Source organism: Macaca thibetana, chromosome 2 (genome assembly GCF_024542745.1).
Source record: "Macaca thibetana thibetana isolate TM-01 chromosome 2, ASM2454274v1, whole genome shotgun sequence".
NCBI lineage: Eukaryota > Metazoa > Chordata > Mammalia > Primates > Cercopithecidae > Macaca > Macaca thibetana.
Window position 1 is genome coordinate 152943446 of NC_065579.1, and position 20732 is coordinate 152964177.

General features: G+C 43.0%; 1 protein-coding gene and 1 non-coding gene across 5 annotated transcripts in view; both read right to left on the minus strand.

Moving 5' to 3' along the window:
- FBXO40 (F-box protein 40) overlaps nucleotides 1-18305 on the minus strand; it is a 35984-nt gene extending 17679 nt beyond the window's left edge. Inside the window, exons 1-2 of one of the 4 annotated variants that reach the window (XM_050781840.1) lie at nucleotides 17933-18270; nucleotides 8164-8265 (exon numbers count right to left, since the gene is read on the minus strand). The gene's annotated coding sequence lies outside the window, so the exon portion shown is untranslated. Of the gene's footprint in view, nucleotides 1-8163; nucleotides 8266-17932 lie in introns of all 4 variants that reach the window. The other 3 variants (XM_050781839.1, XM_050781841.1, XM_050781842.1) reach the window with 3 other exon arrangements.
- Nucleotides 18306-20037: 1732 nt separating this feature from the next.
- LOC126949551 (small nucleolar RNA U13) lies at nucleotides 20038-20140 on the minus strand. The gene has a single exon (XR_007723828.1). It is a non-coding gene; the product is annotated as a small nucleolar RNA U13 (small nucleolar RNA).
- Between the last annotated feature and the right edge of the window lie 592 nt (nucleotides 20141-20732).

A 20732-nucleotide genomic window follows, 5' to 3' on the forward strand; every position in this document is an offset into this window, starting at 1 on the left:
TCATTTCATAACCCAGTCTGCTCCTGATATCTGCAGGAAGCTACAAAAGCAACCTTAGGCCCCCAGACTTCCATAAATCAGCTTTTAGACATGACTTTTACAGTTTTCAATGGGCAAGATAGGGCAGAGGAAGCAGAGAAAGTAAAGCAAACCTCCCAAAAGGCCCAGCTTTTAGCTGCAGCTTTGAGCTCTCTACCCCTTCAGAGTCAGCCCCTTATCCCCCAAGCCCTGCCAGAGGAAGTGAGCAGGCAGAAAGCCCCATTCTGGGCCTCTGAGCCACTGTGCCCTGGGCCACTGTGCCCTGGGTGTAAACCAATGTGTTTTCTGTAAGGAGGTTGGTCACTGGAAGAGGGAATGGCCTGTGCTCCCAAGAGAGTTGTTGGCTCCTGAACCCATAATGGCCCAGCAGACCTAAGAGTGACCGGCCCCAGACTTCACACCTCAGTTCCTGTTGGACAATTAGCCATTGCTCTCGAGGAGCCTCAGGTGACTCTTGAAGTGGCAGATAAGATTATTAATTTATTATTCAATACGGGAGCAGTTTACTTTGTTCTGACCCAGCATAATGGAGCCTGTCTTCTCATAGCTGTACGGGCATTGAATTGCCACTTTCCTTATTCTTTAAGCTGTCCTTCAGGGACTCTTGTTTTCTTGCATGGCTTTTTAGTACTACCTGCATGTCCTACCCCTTACTGGGGAAAAATTTATTGATTCGGTTGCAAGCCATGGTTACCTTTGGAGAGCATAAAGCAAACGAGTGTTATTTTTGTTCCTGTCCCCTGAGGAGAGAAAAAAGGAAGATAAGGATATATTTTTCTGCACCTAATGCATCCAGATCCACGACCTCTGTTTGCCCTTGAATGGAATGATTCAGATACTCATTCAACCTCACAACTAACCTGGACAGTTCTCCCTCAAGGGCTGCGGGATAACCCACACTTGTCTGGAAATGCTCTAGCTAAGGACTTGAAGAATCTACAACTGCGAAAGGGCACAATTATCTAGTATGTAGATGATTTGCTCATTGCTAGCCCAACTAAAGAGAACTCAGATAATACTACTGTTAAATTGCTAAATTTCCTGGGAACTAGTGGATATAGGGTGTCACCACACAAGGCTCAGATTTCTACTCAGAAAGTCAAATATTTTGGATATGTCTTTTTTTATATTTTTTATTATTTACTATTTGTTTCTCTTTTTCTTATTTGTAACACTCCTCCAGAATCAATTTGGGATATATCTTAACCTCTGGTACCCAAGCAATAGCCTCAGAATGGAAGGAAGCTCATTCAAGAGCCCCAGACCAAGAAACCAATGTGGGCCTTTTTAGGAATGACTGGGTTCTGCCACTTATGAGTGCCTGGATTTGGGCAAACATTTCAAGCTTCTATGTGAGGTTCTATAAAGGACAGATTTAAAACCCTTTGATTGGAATGAGAATTGCAGACAAAACTTCAATACTGTCAAAGTGAAATTGGGCTCTGCTCCAGCCTTAGGAATCCCCAACTTGGATAAGTCATTTTTCCTTTATGTGGCCAAAAAGCAAGGTATGGTCTTGGATGTTCTCGTCCAAAAATTGGGGAGTATTCCACAGCCAGTAGCCTACTTTTCTAAGCAACTAGACCATGTGGCTTCTGCATGGCCTGGATGCCTTGGGGCTGTTGCAGCTACTGCTCTTCTGGTAGATGAAGCTAATACACTAACATTAGGACAGCACCTGGAGGTTTTGATCGCACACCAAGTCCAGGGGTTCCTAGAGGCTAAAGGGCACCAGTGGATGATGGGAGGATGTTTATTAAAGCATCAGACCTTACTGTTAGACACACCAGACATAACTCTTGAAATTCGCCAAGTAAACCCAGCTGCTTGTCTGCCAGAGTCCACAGACGCTGTAAACCATTCCTGCCTACAGGTTACGGAGCAATTTATTCTAGCAGGCCAAACTTAAGGGATGAGCCCCTTAACAATCCTGAGGCAGAATGGTTTACAGATGGAAGCTGAGCTAATTGCTCTTACTAGGGCCCTGCAATTGGAAAAGGATGTAAAAATTAACATTTATGATGATTCCAAGTATGCCTTTTTAATGCTTCATGGTCATGCCAACATTTGGAAAGAGTGGGGACACCTGACCGCTAAGGACTCCCCCAGAAAACATCACTCAGATATTTTGAGCTTGTTAGATGCTGCTTTACTGCCAAAGGAAATGGCTGTAAGTCATTGCAGAGCACATTTTGATGATATTATTAAAGGAAATGCCCTTGCAGATGTAGGGGCCAAGGCCACTGCACTAAAAGAGCCAGTTACGCTTATGGGCATCCTAGTGCCCGCAGCCCCAGATATAGCTGAGCCAGTGTACTCCAAAGAAGAACAAAAATGAGCCAGGGATCACGATTTGGTCCAGGCCCCCTCTGGCTGGCTAATAGTAATAAATTACTAATGCCAAGTGTCAATCAGTGGAAAATAGTTAAGCATTTTCATAATTCCACTCATTTGGAAAGGGATTCTTTATTTCAGTTGATACCTTATTTATTTATGGGAAAACTTTTCAAGATACTAAAACAGATGACTTGAGCCTGAAAGCTCTGTGCCCAAAATAACCCAAACAGCCAGGCATTGCCCCCATCTCTAGTTAAACCTGTCCAACATAGAGGAATCTATCTGGGTGAAGTCTGGCAACTAGACTTTATTTAAATGCCTCTCTGTAGGGGATTCAATTATTTACTGGTGTTTATTATTACCTTCACTGGTTAGGTTAAGGCTTTACCCCACTTGATCCAAAAGAGCTTTAGAGGTCTCGGCCCGGCACGGTGGCTCATGCCTGTAATCCCAGCACTTTGGGAGGCTGAGATGGCTGGATCACAAGGTCAGGAGATCGAGACCATCCTGGCTAACACAGTGAAACCCCGTCTCTACTAAAAATACAAAAAATTAGCTGGGCGTGGTGGCAGGCACCTGTAGTCCCAGCTACTTGGGAGGCTGAGGCAGGAGAATGGCGTGAATCCGGGAGGTAGAGCTTGCAGTGAGCCGAGATCATGCCACTGCACTCCAGCCTGGGCGACAGAGCGAGACTTCATCTCAAAAAAAAAAAAAAAAAAAAAAAAAAAAAGAGCCTTAGAGGTCTCTAAATTTTTTTTTTTTTTTTGAGATGGAGTTTCACTCTTGTCACCCAAGCTGGAGTGCAGTGGCATGATCTCGGCTCACTGCAACCTCTACCTCCTGAGTTCAAGCGACTCTCCTGCCTCAGCCTTCCAAGTAACTGGGACTACAGGCATGCACCACTACACCCAGCCAATTTTTGTATTTTTAGTAGATACAGGGTTTCACCATATTGGCCAGGCTAGTCTGAAATTTTGACCTCAGGTGATCCGCCTGCCTAGGCCTTTCAAAGTGCTGGGATTACAGGCGTGAGCCACCACACCACACCTATCTAAAAGTTTATTAAAAGAAATAATTCCTCAGTTCGGGTTATCTGAAAGACGGCAAAGTAGCTATGGCCCCTCTTTCACGGCAGGCATAACCCAATATCTATCCTTGGCATTGGGAATCCAATATCATCTTCGTTCTGCATGGAGACCCCAATCCTCTGGAAAGGTGGAAAGGGTTAATCATAAGCCAAAGAGGACTCTAGCTAAATTTTGCCAGGAAACATCAGAGACCTGGCTATCTCTATTGCCTGTAGCTTTACGGCAGGTTTGAGCTGCTCCAAAGGGAAACTTATAATTAAGTCCTTTTGAATTAACATAAGGAAGCCCTTTCCTAACTGCAAATCTCCTAATAGATGAAATGATTCATTAATTATAAAAATATGTCATCAATCTAGGACAAATGCAAAACGCACTGTGTGAATATGGATATAAAAGGCTTTCCCTCCCCACGTGAGAGGAAAATTCTGTTTCAGTTCAACTAGGGTATTTAACCTTACTAAAGACATAAATGGAAGGGTCTCTAGCAACCAGCTTTCCCCAATGTGGAAAGGACCATATCAAGTGCTCTGAGCACTCCAATAGCAGTTAAACTGCAAGGGATTCACAGTTAGGTACATTTGTCTTGAATTAAACCTGTTTCTTATGAAGCCCCACAAGCTACCAACACCCAGTCTGCTAATCTAGTCTACTCTTGTGAGCCAGTAGAAGGTCTACACTTCCTCTTCAGGAGAAATCCTTGGAAGCTTCTTCTTACAACGTGATGCTCTGGATAAGCTTGGGGGCAAGGTTAGTTTTCCTGATCCTCCTCCTGGTCATCTTTTACTTTTACTGGTATGAGTCTGTCCCAGCTGTGGGTAAGCAATATCTATGCCCTTACAGGATGTAACTATAGAATACAGCTTCTCTTTTATTCGTATCTGTTTTGGGGCTTCTGTCCTTCCTTTCACTATTGCTGGAGGTTCAAATCTTTTCTTACAATGGGCACAGGACTACGCCAATGTTCTCTTGCTGGATTTGTGAGCTATTGCCCTTCTCTAGCACCTCAGGCTTGCCCTGGTGGATATCCCCCACACAGGACATGCTTAGGTAACTTACAGAATACTTAGAGGGACTTAAATAATGGATAGGAGCACAAATATCTGGCCTGACTTGGAACAATGTAACCCAATGGCCAGTTAATAACACTTTTAGCAATTCTGGGCATAGGAAGCCATTCTCAGCAAATGAGACCACAGAAAAGTTTCTTGCACTGGGTACCTCCTTTCTAGACCCAAAGATAAACATCCGAACTAAAAAGCTCAAAAACTCCAGTTTTGAAAAATGATTTCTTCAAATTTGGGATGGTTTTATATGACTAACCACCTCTGCAGCACACCTAAGTCAGGTAGTCCCATTGTGTTAGGAACAATGGAATCACTCCCTTGATGCTTTGACAAATGCTACTTGTGTCATGGGATGGATTCCTGCAAGACAATGCCAACATACCATAGTCCTGCAACAAATGGACTTATCTGCTACGTGAAGCTTATCTTGACCCTGGGTCACTGGACAAAGACTATTTTAAAAAGCCAGCTGGGCCGGCCTAGTGGCTCATGCCTGTAATCTGAGCACTTTCAGCACTTTGGGAGGCTGAGGTGGATGAATCACTTGAGGTCAGGAATTTCAGACATCTGTAATTATCCGGGTGTGGTAGTGTGCACCAGTAATCCCAGCTACTTGGGAGGCTGAGGCAGGAGAATTGCTTGAATCCAGGAAGTGGAGGTTGCAGTGAGCCGAGATCATGCCACCGCATTCCAGCCTCGGCAACAGAGTGAGACCACGTCAAAAAAAAAAAAAAAAAAAAAAAAAAAAAAAAAAGCCAGCCAACCTTCTCCACATAACCAGCATATGGGCCAGATCCATTTTTCGTGGGTATAACCACTTGGCCTCACTCTTTCTACCATCTATTAGATCGGAAGATGCTATCTGGCATGTTGAGGCCATTGTCAATGATACCCAATGGGGTTTAAGTAACAGCCTGTGAGATACATCTTTTATAAATGCTGAAATGTATTATATGCGTAAGGCTGTCACGCAAAACAGAATGTCACTAGATACTCTGACTGCAGCACAGGGAGGAACCTGTGCTATTATCAGAACTAAATATTGTATATATATCTCAAATAACTCAGACAATATTTATTTGACCCTCCAGATATAAATCAACAAATTAAAGCCATCTCTAATCGCACACTGTCTTTAGATAATGACTAGCATCATGGTTTAGGTCAGGGCCATCATGGTGGAAAAAGTTCCATTTGTTACCCTGGCTATAATAATTGGAATAGGCATAGCTTTACATTGTGGATTTTATTGTTGCTGCACATTTTGTATGTTTTGCATGGTCCTATTCTTATTATTAATCCTTAATTCACAACGTATGGTACTCATATATCATGATTTATAATTATAACTATAATTCTTATATATAACTTTCTGTGTTTATAGAAACTTTTTTTTGTATGACTTTCTATGTTTATATATAACTTTCTATGTTTCAGGATATCAACTTATGAGTGATCTACAAACCTACAGACTTATTGCTCCTCCAGTCAACTGCAACAGCTTCAAGCTACCTCTGGTTAAGACCCCTCCCAGCATGACAGGTCCCTTAAAGTTAGGCAGGGTTAATATCAATGACCTTTCTCAGCAGGAAGAGGTTCCAGAAGACTGACCCCACCCTTCAGTGTCCCTTAGGATTAAGAGTCCACTTGTGACAGAAGGGGAAAATATGTTAGAGGAACCCCTACTTATCAGGCCTCTGGCTTAATAAAACATGACCAGAGCCGGACATGGTGGCCCACACCTGTAATCCCAGTACTTTGGGAGGCCAAGGCGGGCAGATCACAAGGTCAGGAGATCGAGACCATTCTGGCTAACACAGTGAAACCCCATCTCTACTAAAAATACAAAAAATTAGTTGGGCGTGGTGGCACACACCTTTAGTCCCAGCTCCTCTGGAGGCTGAGGCAGGAGAATTGCTTGAACTGGGGAGGTGGAGGTTGCAGTGAGCAGAGATCATGTCACTGCACTCCAGCCTGGGCGACAGAGCGAGACTCCATCTCAATAAACTACCATCAGAGTGAACAGGCAACCTACAGAATGGGAGAAAATTTTTGCAATCTACCCATCTGACAAAGGGCTAATATCCAGAATCTACAAAGAACTTAAACAAATTTACAAGAAAAAATCAAACAACCCCATCAAAAAGTGGGCGAAGGATATGAACAGACATTTCTCAAAAGAAGACACTTATGCAGCCAACAGACACATGAAAAAATGCTCATCATCACTGGCCATCAGAGAAATGCAAATCAAAACCACAATGAGATACCATCTCACACCTGTTAGAGTGGTGATCATTAAAAAGTCAGGAAACAACAGGTGCTGGAAAGGATGTGGAGAAACAGGAACACTTTTACACTGTTGGTGGGACTGTAAACTAGTTCAACCATTGTGGAAGACAGTGTGGTGATTCCTCAAGGATCTAGAACTAGAAATACCATTTGACCCAGCCATCCCATTACTGCGTATATACCCAAAGGATTATAAGTCATGCTGCTATAAAGACACATGCACATGTATGTTTATTGTGGCACTATTCACAATAGCAAAGACTTGAAACCAACCCAAATGTCCATCAGTGGTAGACTGGTTTACAAAAATGTGTCACATACACACCATGGAGTACTATGCAGCCATAAAAAAGGATGAGTTCATGTCCTTTGTAGGAACATGGATGAAGCTGGAAACCATCATTCTCAGCAAACTATTGCAAGGGCAGAAAACCAAACACCACATGTTCTCACTTACAGGTGTGAATTGAACAATGAGAACACTTGGACACAGGGTGGGGAACACCACACACCAGGGCCTGTCGTGGGGTAGGGGAAGGGGGGAGGGAGAGCATTAGGAGATATACCTAATGTAAATGACGAATTGATGGGTGCAGCACACCAACATGACACACGTATACATATGTAACAAACCTGCATGTTGTGGACATGTACCCTAGAACTTAAAGTATAATAATAATAAAAAAAACATGACCAAAGTGATGTCATCTTTAAGTGAATAGTGAGGCACCCACAAGGCACCTGTAGGGTTAATACTTATGATCTGAAAATAGCCACATCCCAAGCTGACCACCACTTATAATTACAGAATATTTATGGCCAGACAAAACATCTCTCACCAAGCCTACAGAATGTCCATATGTCCCGAGAGTGTAGCCCTCTTTACTTAAAGATAATGTTAATGAGCAAGTTCAGGTTAAAGTATTGATGGTCATCGATAACACTGACAGCCACTACCTTTAGTGAGCACATCGGAGCACGTCTGCACATTCCAAGTTAACTTACCTCTTTATAGTTTCTTATAAGTACAGACGCTAACAAAAGATGGAGCACTCCTCCTCTTGCTGAGGATGTCCTAGTCTGTAACAGAGTAGTTTCCAATAAACTTGCTCTTTCACTGTGCTCTGTGACTTGCCTCAAATTCTTTCCTGTGAGAATCTAAGAATTCGCTCTTGGGGTCTGGATCAGGGCACTCTTTTCTGGCAACAATTAAGACATCACAGTAAAACCCTCATGAATAGAACTAGTGCCCTTATAAAAGAAGCCCGAGAGATCCTTTGTGCCTTCCACCACATGAGGACAGGAGTAAAAGTTGGCAGTCTGTGACCCAAGAAGGCCCTTACCAGACACGGACTCTGCTGGCATCTTGATCTTGGCTTTTCCAGTCTCCAAATAGTTTCTGTTGTCTGTAAGCTGCCCAGTCTAGAATCTTTTGTTAGAGAAGCCTGAATGGACAAAAATGGACTGTGTTGGAGCAGAATAGGATCCAGCAGGAAACACATCTTTTGGGTCCAAGAGTCCAGCTACTGATCTCTTAACATGCAATGTAATGTGCAGGTGGATTCCTGCCATATTCCAGTCACTTTTGGAAAAAAAGAGTCCATTATGGACTTACTGTGGACATTTTTAAATATTAGGCTAAAGTATCTGGAATTATTTGATACACAGTAGGGAGCCATTTAACACTGTAATTGGGGTGTTAAGTAGGAGTACTGGAGGAATAAATGGAGTAGGAAGACCTAGAGTTAGATACTGCTGTGTGGAGAATGCGATGGAAGCTTGGATGGGTGAGACTGATGACAGTAAAAATAGTCAAGATGAGACACACAGAAGACATTACAAAGGGAGAATCACATTTTTATTTCCAGCTGGGATGGCAAAAAAGGAAACAAAGTTGATGCCAAGATTTCAAACCAGGGAGAAAGAATGTTGGCTATAATTTTTGAGAAAAATAGAGATCTAAAGAGGGAACAATTTGGGGAGGAAAGATGGGTCCTGCAAGTTTAATGCAAGATGCTTGAGAGGGTGATAGATCTCATGGATGGGAAGATGAGGGACTGGAATGTGGAGATGCAGATTTGAGAAGTATCCACTTGCAAGTGAGAGAGGAAGCCGTATGTGGGGAAGTAAAAACACAGAATAGAAACTGAAGCCATGTATTACATAGCCAAGTATGGTGGCTTTGGGGGAAATTAGGAAGAAGTAGAACCAGAGAAGGAGAGACCAGAGAGCTAAAAGAGTCAGGATTATGTTGTCACAGATGCAAAGGAAAGAGTGAGCTACAGCCTCAAGTGATACTGCCAAGTTAAGAACAATGATGACAATGCTACTGCTTATGGGAGGTCCCCAAAGAGCTCTTGCCAGAGCAAGTGTGGCATTTTAGCTGTGCAGTGTGACCCTTAGCCATTGAAAATGTGTTGTTTGCTGATAGAGGAAGGAAAGCTAGTAAGCATATACTCCATTGTTGGCAGGGCCTGTCCTGGCTGAGAGAATGTGACCATCTATTTTTATTCAGAAGATAAATTCACCAATGAGGACAAAGTCTGGATAATTCAGTCCTCTGCTGGTTTTTAGATGGGAAAGAAGGGGAAAATCACAAATGGAATAAGGCTCTATGAAAAAAGCTACCAGCTCCAGGAATGTCTAACTTCATATTTGCCATGCTGTTCTGTCATTAAGTTGAGCTCAGTTCCTGGGAAGGAAAAGAAGGGCTGGCTAGTTCTGTGTGCTTCCATGTGTGCAGTGAGAACTCTGCCCCAGCAGCAGGAATGTGTCTGGCTGGAGGCATACTGGTGATTAACTCTTAAGCTCAATCATTTCTTATCCTTCAGCACTATGGAATATGGTTCTTGGGAATAGTATTTTCTTGGGAACCGTATTATTGAAGCTGGAAACATTTATGGTACAGCCTTATTGCTCTCCAGCTCTTTGAAGTTACTTGAAAATTTCCCTTTAAGGGATAACAAAGATGCTTTTGGTTTTTTTCATGTTGCTATTTAAAGATCTCCTACCAGGCTTTGGAGCTACACCTGACGAGTGACTGAGAGAGGACGTGTGCAGAGCAGAAAGGCGTGGTGAGTAGAGAGCACTCCAGAGAAGTTTGCCAGTGAAAGGAAGGGGGAAGATGAAATAGCCTCACATCTGTGAACAAATCACATCTGAGCCTTTTGTTGTATATGTGGGGGAAATTGTTCTCACTGAGATAAGGGTCAATCTGGAACTCTCGATAGTCTAATCATGACTGGGTAAGTGGATGACCAATGTGTCCTGGTTTGCTTGGGACTCTCCTGGTTTACCACTGAAAGTCCCATGTCCCAGAAAATGCCTGAGTCCTGGGCAAACTTGGACAGTTGATTGATCACCTTAAGTAGGAGCCAACTGGTGTTGCCCCAAAATGATCAAATTAGATATATCATTGGTTGCCTTGCAATAGAAGATGCCCTGTTCTCCCAATCTTCTCTGCTCCTGTGCACAGTAACAGGATCCTTATCCTCCGTGGGGTTTGTCTGACTTTCCTAGATTGACAGATTTCTCTGAGTTTTGGGTGTTATGGAGGCAGAGAAATGAAATGTTAGTGCCTTTCCTATGCTTTTACATAACACCTCATTTAATTCTCACAACAACCATGTGAGGTGGGTACTACCATTTCCAATTTACTAATAAGGATTCTGAAGCACAAAGAGGCCTAGGCCTGTCTGTCTTCAAACTCTATACTCTTTGCTACATCACACTTGTCCCTCAGAGACCCACAGAGACACAGGTGTTTGATCCACATGGTCTGGGGAAAATGCAAGCCCATTGCTAGAGATGGGGCATAGAATAGTGTCCACATATATTGATCTTTTCAGGTTGTAAAGGAGCCAGATGCCCTTCCTTAGGAAGCACCTCCATCCTTATGGTGATTTTTTTGGTACTTCTTTGGATCATATCCCATACTGTGCCCTCTCTGGGCAGAGAAAACAAGAGGAGCATCCAGGCCCAATGGCTTTGCATTTCAGAGGATACAAATGTGAAAGGGAAGGTTGTAGGGTTAAAAAATATGCACTACGTAGGTCAGGTGCTGTGGCTTATGTCTACAATCCCAGCACATTGGGAGGCCGAGGTGGGAGATTGCTTGAGCTCAGGAGATTGAGACCAGCCTGGGCAACATAGCAAGACCTTGTCTCTACTAAAAAAAAAAAAAAAAAAAGCCAAGTGTGGCCAAGTGTGACACATGTCTGTAGTCTTACCTACTTGGAGGGCTGCCACGGGAGGACTGCTTGAGCCTGGGAGATTGAGGCTGCAGTGAGCTGTGATCATGCGACTGCACTCCAGCCTGGGCACCAGAGTGAGACTTCGTCTCAACAAAAAAAAAATATATATATATATATATACACACATATATATATGTGTGTGTGTGTGTGTATGCACTACAATATGGTTTCTGATACTTAAAATGAAATATCTACTAGATCAAAGCACTCAGATTATAGAAACTCTTCACTGTGAAAAGGTTGACAAAAATCTATGCCTGAGACAGAGTATGGCTATCCAGGTGCCATTTCCCTTTTAATTTCTATGCCTTGTGTTCACTTTTTTTTTTTTTTTAAGAATCAGAATCTCGCTCCTGTTACCCAGGCCGGAGTGCAGTGGCACGATCTTGGCTTACTGCAACCTCCACCTCCTGGGTTGAAGCGACTCTCCTTCCTCAGCCTACTGAGTAGCTGGGATTACAGGTGTGTGCTACCACACCCAGCTAATTTTTGTATTTTAGTAGAGACGGGGGTTTTGCCATGTTGACCAGGCTGGTCTCGAACTCCTGGCCTCAGGTGATCCACCCACCTCGGCCTCCCAAAGTGCTAGGATTACAGGTATTAGCCACCGCGCCTGGCCCCTGTGTTCACATTTAAATTCTTGCTTCTTGTCTGAAAAAGCAGTATGTTCTACCCTCTTAAAAATGAACAGAAGTTAAATATATGGTCTACACATTTTCTCCAAAATATGAGTGTTAAAGTTCCCCTGTAGGAGATAGCAGTCAAACTAATATAGGTTAGACTTAAGTAGTCCGAAGATCTACATGGAATGTGCTGGATGTAGTTTAAATGAAACATAGGGGCCGGGCACGGTGGCTCAAGCCTGTAATCCCAGCACTTTGGGAGGCCGAGACGGGCGGATCACGAGGTCAGGAGATCGAGACCATCCTGGCTAACACGGTGAAACGCCGTCTCTACTAAAACATACAAAAAACTAGCCGGGCGAGGTGGCGGGCGCCTGTAGTCCCAGCTACGTGGGAGGCTGAGGCAGGAGAATGGTGTGAACCTGGGAGGCGGAGCTTGCAGTGAGCTGAGATCCGGCCACTGCACTCTAGCCTGGGTGACAAAGCGAGACTCCGTCTCAAAAAAAAAAAAAAAACATAGGCTGGTGGAAGGACCAGGTGTGTGAGCCTTAGGCATAGCTTGTTTTTTTAAAGAAATAGGGAAGCATTTAGCACCTGGCAAGGGGGCAGCAACTCGATTTGATATAGATTGTGGTGCTGTGTGGACCACGCAGAAAGGAGTAAATTGGGCCCAGTTTAGTGGCTCGTGCCTGTAATCCCAGCACTGTGGGAGACCAAGGTGGAAGGATTGCCAGTTAGGTGGGAAGGCCTTGATGAAAGATCTGGAAAAGGAGTGGGCAAATTCTACCCACTTCTTTCCATCTCCACCACTGCCCAATGCCAGGCATCATCCTTGCAATGGGTTTATGATCAGTCTTACTCCTTCCATTTTCACCATGTCTCAATTCACACACCAGGTCCTTCCACCAACTCATATTCCATTTAAACTACATCTAGCACATCTAGTAAAATCTAGTTCTGTGTGAATCTTTGGAATATTTAAATCTAAATCATATTATGTTCACTGCTAAGACAGGGGAATTTTAAAGCTTCTATTTTGGGGAGAATGGATTGGCCATATTTAAAAGCAGGAAGTGTAATTTTTAACAATTTACAAAACTAGGTTATTACTCCCCCACTTAAAATTTCCAGTGGATTCCCTTCACAAGGAAATAAACTCTGAAATCCTTCTCTTGGCCCATGAGGCCATGCATGAGCTCTCCCCTGCTTGCTCTTTTACCTGACCTCCCGCCCTTATGCACTTTGCTCTGGTCTTGTCACTTATTCCAGCACAGGGCCTGTGTACCTGCTCTTTCTACCAGGAGAATTCTCCTCTTGTTCTGTATTTGCACTGTGGACTCCTTCTTGCCACTTAGTTTTCTGCTTACATGTTACCTCCACAGAGAATCCTTACCTGACACCCCCAATATAAAGTAAATCAATGAGCACTCCTATGAATAAGCTGAGTGATTTTTGACAAGTTAATCTCCCTAAAGCTAATTTATTAATTCAAAAATAGGGCTTATAGGCAGGGCACGGTGGCTCACACCTGTAATCCCAGCACTTTGGGAGGCTGAGGTAGGTGGATCACTTGAGGTCAGGAGTTCGACACCAGCCTAGCCAACATGGAGAAACCCCATCTCTACTAAAACTACAAAAAAGTAGCCGGGTGTGGTGTCAGGCACCTGTAATCCCAGCTGCTCAGAAGGCTGAGGCACAAGCATCACTTCAACCTGGGAGGCAGAGGTTGCAGTGAGCCAAGATCATGCCACTGCACTCCAGCCTGGGCAACAGAGTAAAATTCTGTCTTAAAAAAAAAAAAAAAAATAGGGCCTATAATAACTCATAGGGTTGCACGAGCATCAAATGAGATGAAATAAGGAGTGTGTGAGACGGGTGGATCACGAGGTCAGGAGATCGAGACCATCCTGGCTAACACAGTGAAACCCCGTCTCTACTAAAAAATACAAAAAAACTAGCCGGGCGAGGTGGTGGGCGCCTGTAGTCCCAGCTACTCGGGAGGCTGAGGCAGGAGAATGGCCTGAACCCGGGAGGCGGAGCTTGCAGTGAGCTGAGATCCGGCCACTGCACTCCAGCAAGGGGGACAGAGTGAGACTCCGTCTCAAAAAAAAAAAAAAAAAAAAAAAAAAAAAATAAGGAGTGTGTAATAGATGAGTCACTCTATGAGGAAGGTCATTCTCACAGTCAACTCCCTCCTCCAGGCCTTCATGTGTTCTCACTGTCCTCCTGTAGCCCATGTCTGGCCTTTCCATTTTCAGTCCCCCTCACTCCAATGTATCTTATATTCCACTGTCAGTTTGATGATATTAAAATTCTATTTTTAAAAAATTATTTCCCCACTCTTTTAAGAATGTAAACCTCCACACTTCCCCCCACTTTCGGCCCCCTTTAATCACCATGAGCCATTCCTTAAGCACTTAGGAATTGGAATAGTGCAGCTTTAGGACTGAAACTTTGTAGATGCCGTACAGACAACTTGAAGGCATCTTTGTTTCCTAGGCCAAAATTTGTAATTTTTATTGCTCATCTGAGTTATTCTGCTCATTAAGAAAAAAGGAAATCGAGGTCCTTGAGACTTGCCTTCTCTCTTGTGATTGACTGTGGCAGTTGGCAGAACCTGGCAAAGTTGCTGTGATGGTGAGAATGGTGAGAGAGGTTCCAATGATGGGCACAAGTGTTGTCGCCAGCGAGGTGTGTGCAGGCAGTGGAAGGAGGTCTGACCGGAATATCAACAGAGGGTGATAATACCTTTTTAGGACCCACCAATTGGGCTTCTAGGGACTGAAGGATGAGTAGAGCCAACACTGCCCCCAGCACTCAGTCAAAGAACATTGAATAGGAGTGAATTGAATTAAACTGAACCATTAAAAAGGCAGCATTTTAAAAGCTGTGAGAGTAATTTGGAACAAATTTAGGAAGAAAGTAGAGTGATGTCAGATGTATGCTAATTGGGGCTGCTTTTTTTTTTTTAGGTGAAAAGGAAATCATTTCAACTTAGGTTAATGTAGGCCTCATTGAAGAAAAGACCTCAGTGGGCTGGATTTATAATAGATACTCTGAGCACTGCCAGATTGTTTGCAGGGGATTAAAGTACTTTTTCTTTTTAACACTTGGCAGTCATAGAATCCGAACTCTGGATCAGGCAGATAATAAGAAATCTGCTATTCCATAGCTTCTCAAACTTCAACATGCAAAGGAATCACCCAGGCAACCTTTTTAAAATGCAGATTCTGATCCAATGGGACCCGGGTGAGGCCTGAGACTCTTCCCTTGCAACAAACTCCAGATGAAGCTGATGTTCTAAGGACCTCATTTTGAAAGGAAAAGGTCTGTTTTAACCTCCTTGTTTCCTAGAAGAGAAACTGAGGGTCTGAGAAGTGAAATGTCTTGTCTATGCTCCCAGATTGTCTGGTTCTAGTCAAGTGCCTTTTTTCTATTGTGCTTTGAAGTTTTATTGAGAGTCTGTAGATATCACAGCACCACACAAAGCTACCTGAGTGGTGACAGCCAAGGCATGTTGGCAGTCCTACCAAGGGCAGAGTAGGACGAAGCCTGGAAGAAGGAGGAGGTGGTGACCAAGTGTTGCTGGCCAACAAAGTCATGCTAACACATATAGCAGGTGTATTTAAATCACTGACTCAAGCAAAAGAGAATGGGATTAGCAGATAATAGTTTTAACATTCTTTTCTATAATTTTAAAGTTAGTAGGCAAACAGGGTTGATGTCAGGGAGATATTTTTAGGCAAGGGGCCCTCTCAGCACCCCTCACATGATGTCAGTGACTAAACCATTCTGCCTCCTCATGTGGCTGGCCCTGGCAATAATGATTTATTTCTGAGCTTTAACTTCAGGGAAAGTGATGAGGTTAAAATTTAAAGGCCAAAGATATTTTTAACTCTTAACCTATTAACCAGCCAATTAATTACTTTAATTATGCATTGTTGACCTGTTTCTCTGCTATGGAAATATTTAATTGTAGGGAAAGAAAATTTGTGAAGTTAATTATTAAAGTAATCTCTTTGCCTTCTTGAGATTTTATCACAATCAATTTGCTGAGGATAATTCCCACATTAGGTTCCATAATCCTTGGCTTCGATGCTGCGATTCCAGTACCTTCACTTTATCCTAAAACATAGCCACCCTTTTCCAGATCCATTCCACTTCGCAATCTGATTTCTCCAGCTATACTAGAAATCTCTCTACCTTTATACTTATTAGTTATTGAATTAGCTAGTTAATTCTCATATCTGGTGTTTATGTATCAGTACTATTCTATTAAATTACCATTGTATTGGCCAAGAAAGTGCTAAAGTAACTGGATTGTCTAGAGGTATCTGGGACTCAACCTGTCTGCTTGATTACTTGTAAGCCAACACACCCTAGTTTCACCAGGACCGCGCCCCAGCATACACCTTGGAGACCTTGCTGCTGTGGAAGCCCTGGAAAAATTAAATGAAGTTAGGTGATTATACACAGTGAATTTGCTTGTGCCCAGGAAACAGACATAATTATAACCCAGACACCTATAACAGAGACTTGGGGTACATATGGAGGTTACAGAGACAGACAGGAAGGAACCAGGAGTTAAGGTATCTGAATAGTTACTTTTGGTCTCCTTTTACTTGGCATTGGTGGCTTTAGCCTGTACACATCAAAGGTCAGAGTGTACAGAATCCCTTTTCCTGCATAGGCCACTTCCCAGGACGTCCTTAGCTGAACTTTGAACCAGTGAAAAACAAGAAAATAAACACTGTTCCCTTACCTTGCCAATTTTTAGTGCATGCAACACTATACAGTTATTCTAGAAGCGAGAAACTGTCTATACGTATAACTTTTGATACCTCATTATCATTAGTTATTTTACTTTTATCCCTCTGAATATGCAAAATTGTTCAAGCTTATAACAATCTTTGGTTTTGGTGCATAAGCCTGTATAAGTTTCTCAACTTGAAAAATATCTCACTTATATTTCATGGATGCACTTTGGACTCAAGAGAGCTGGGGAGAAGAGGGCCACACTTAGAGAATATTGTTGGAGAATAAAAGGTTTTAAACTCTGCAGAGTTTCAATAGTACATACAGAAAATACAGTTGTGCTTGTTAACCGGTAGTATGACACAGCAGATGAAATTTTAAGCTACGTGAGAATGACTTGCAATTAAACACAGCAAGTATTGACTGGAGAAAAGATCACAACATTTAGACTTCAGAAAAGAGAAATTCTGACCAAGCGCAGCTGCTCTTGCTTGTATTCTCAGCACTATGGGAGGCCAAAGGGGGTGGATCACTTGAGGCCAAGAGTTCGAGACCAGCCTGGCCAACAGGCGAAAACCTGTAGAAATAAGTGAAACCCCGTCTCTACGAAAAATACAAAAATTAGCCAAGCGTGGTGGCACAGGCCTGTAGTCCCAGCTACTCAGGAGGCTGAAGCAGAGGATCTCTTGAACCTAGAAGGTGGAGGTTGCAGTGAGCTGAGACTGCGCCACTGTGCTCCAGCCTGGGCGGCAGAGGGAGACTCTGTCTCAAAAAAAAAATAATTACAATGAATTAAATAAACAAATAATAGAAATTCTGGGCCAGGCACAGTGGCTCACACCTGTAATCCCAGCAATTTTGGAGACTGAGGGGGGCAGATCACTTGAGGCCGGGAGTTCAAGACCAGCCTGACCGTCAAGGTGAAACCCCGTCTCTACTAAAAAAATACAAAAATTGGCCAGATGTGGTGTGTGCCTGTAGTCTCAGCTACTCGGAAGGTTGAGGCAGGAGAATCACTTGAACCTGGGAGGTAGCGGCTGCAGTGAGCCAAGATGGTGCCACTGCACTCCAGCCTGGGCAACAGGGCAAGACTGTCTCAAAAAAGAAAGAAAAGGAAATAGAAATCCTGGGTTCTAGGCCTTCCACTTGTTTCCTCACCACCTCCTCCACTCCCCCAGATCCCCCCACCCATCACCATGTTGTAACTTTACAGATATCATAACTACTCTGGTTGATTATAGAAGAAAGAACCTAAGCTGTCAGAAAGCAAGTACTCTACCTGCTCTTGAATTGGAAACAGAAATTTACACGCGTCTGGATCTCATTCTCAGTGCCTGCCTTTCCCCCACATCTTTACATAACTAATTTGCTTAACAATCCTCTTCCACAGGACACAAAAGTGATATGCGGCTCAGCTTCATCTGCATATTCACCTCTGAATATCCTCCTCATGGTGCACCTGCTCCTGTTTGAATGCTTACCTTAATGGAACGGGCTGAGTCAGCATCTGCTTGCACCTGAACCCTTGATTGCAACTAAGCGGATTGCTGGGAGGTGGCTGGGTTGCGTCAGCTGCAGTAGAGGACACAGTTCTGTTGGGAAGGCAGGGAAAGGAGTGAAAACTTCAACAGAAGTAGTCCAAGTGTTGCGAGTTAAAAATAAAACGATATCACAAGGGGCAATGTGACCAGGCTCAGCTTACGACTTTTTCCTTCCCCTGTATTTATCAACACTCAGTCTCTCCTGGAGTGGCATTTAGCAGGGGAAACTGAATGGGAAGTGAAGTTTTATATCAATAGGTTTTCCTTCCCTAGAGGAAGACAGAAAATCCTTTTAAGAAGGATCATTTTCAAGAGCAGCCTCTCAGATTCCTACATGTGCAATCAGCCAGCCCAGCTGTGCTGGAGGAGGCTGGCAGAGCATTCAGGACTGGCTGCTGCTCTAATTATAACCATGCTGCTCACCTAAACCCATCACTGGCTGAAGCAGCAACTTGTGTAAGTGACATGCTGTCCTGCTTCAGTTTCTCCTATCTCTTGTCATGACAAGTAAGTGTGTGTCCTCCCTTGGTCCTTGTCTTTCCTAGGTGGCTGGAAAAGGGAGAGTTTGTAATTCAGAAACCAGGTGTAGAGTAAATCCAGTGGGAGAGAATTAGAGGTTGTAGGAGGCTTTAGCTGTCATTTAGTCCAACTCTCTCTTTTTACAGATGAGGAGACAGAGATTCAGAAAAGGAAAATTGCTCATCCAAGGTCACACATCTTGTAAGTGGAAGAGCCAGAGGAAAGCCCCAGAGAGCTTGTTTAACTCTCAGTCTAGTGTTCTTTATCTTATCATCTTCAGATAAACTCATTCAGGATCTTGTGAAGAAAAAAGCAAATAGAATCCTGGCTTTGGTGTTTTTTTTTCTTTTTTCTTTTTTTTGAGATGGAGTCTCACTCTGTCACTCAGGCTAGAGTGCAGTGGCAGGATCTCGGCTCACTGCAACCTCCACCTCCTGGGTTCAAGTGATTCTCCTGCCTCAGCCTCCTGAATATCTGGGATTACAGGCACACGCCACCATGCCTGGCTAATTTTTGTATTTTTAGTAGAGACCAGGTTTCACCATGTTGGTCAGGCCAGTCTTGAACTCCTGACCTCATGATCCTCCCGCCTCAGCCTCCCAAAGTTCTGGGATTAGGTATGTGATTTTGGCCAATTTACTTAACCATTTTCTATTTCAGTTTTCTCCATTGTGGAATGGCGATGATACTTGGTTTGACCACATGTAACTGTCAGTACACATAAGGCACATGAATGATATATACCACATAGCAAGTGCTCAACAATGCCAGCTGTTATTTGAATGTATTTGAATGTATTTTGACTAAGAGCAGATGTGCTAAATTTGGCTGTGATTAACAGCCATCGAATTAACCTTTCCCCTGGATTCTTCCATACATATATGTCCATGGAGGTAAACTTATTTGGAATGAGCAAATAGCAGTTTAAAAATTGTAAAAAATTTCTACACTGATCTTGAATCTTGAAACTTTGCTGAACTGGTTTATTAGTTCTAATAGTTTTGTTGTGGATTCCAAAGGATTTTCAAGATCATGCCATCTGTTAACAGAAATATTTTAACTTCTTTCTTTGCAATTTGGATGCCTGTTACTTCCTTTTCTTGCCGTTTTACCCTGCCTAGAACTTCCAGCACTGTGTTTAACAAGAGTGGTGAGAGTGGCCACACTTCACTTGTTCCTGATCTTAGGGGACAAGCATTCAGTCTCGCACCAATAAGTACGATGTTGCCTGTGGATCTTTGTAGATGACCTTTATCAAGTTGAAGGTGAGGAGTTTGATTGTTCTAGTTTGTTGAGTGAATCAAGAAAGAGTGTGGATCTTCATCAAATGCTTTTTCTGTGCCCAGCAAGATGATCATGTGGTTTTTGTCCTTCGTTCTATTAATATTGTGTATTACATTGATGAATTTTTTAATGTTGAATCAATCTTCCATTCCTGAATAAACCCTACTTGGTCATGGTATCTATCCTTTTTACATATTGCTAAATTTAGTTTGTTAGTATTTTATTGAGAATTTGTTTTTTCAAGTCAGATGCATAATGTGCCAACATTGAAACAAGGCTCGAGGGTGGCACTCTCACACATTCGCGTGAATGCCCAGTCATCACACTGATGAACTACAAAAAGACCTTAGTGAGGAATTCTGCATCTATATTCAGAAGAGATATTACAAGTTGAGTATCCCCAATCTGAAAATCTGAGTTCCAAAACGCTTTAAAATCCAAAACTGAGCACTGATGTGACACCACAAGAGGAAAATTCCACACTTGGCCTCATGCGATGGGTCATAGTCAAAACGCAGTCAAAACTTTGTTTCATGCACACAGTTACTTAAAATATTGTACAGTTACCTTCAGGCTATGTATATAAGGTATATATGAAACATAAATGAGTTGTGTGTAGGCTGGTGTCCCATCCCCAAGATATCTCATTATGTATGTGCAAATATTCCAAATGCAAAAAACTCCAAATCCGAAACACTTCTGGTTCCAAGCATTTCCGATAGGGGATACTCACTATAGTACGTACTTCCCTTATGGCGTCTTTGTTCAGCTTTGGTATCTGGACAATGTTGATCTCATAAAATGAGTTCCCTCCTCTTTTGTTTTTTGGAAAAGTTTGTGAAGGATTGGTGCCAATTCTTCTTTAAACATTTTGGTAGAATTTAGCAGTGAAGCCATCTGGAACTCGGCTTTTCTTTGTGGGAAGTTTTCAATTGTT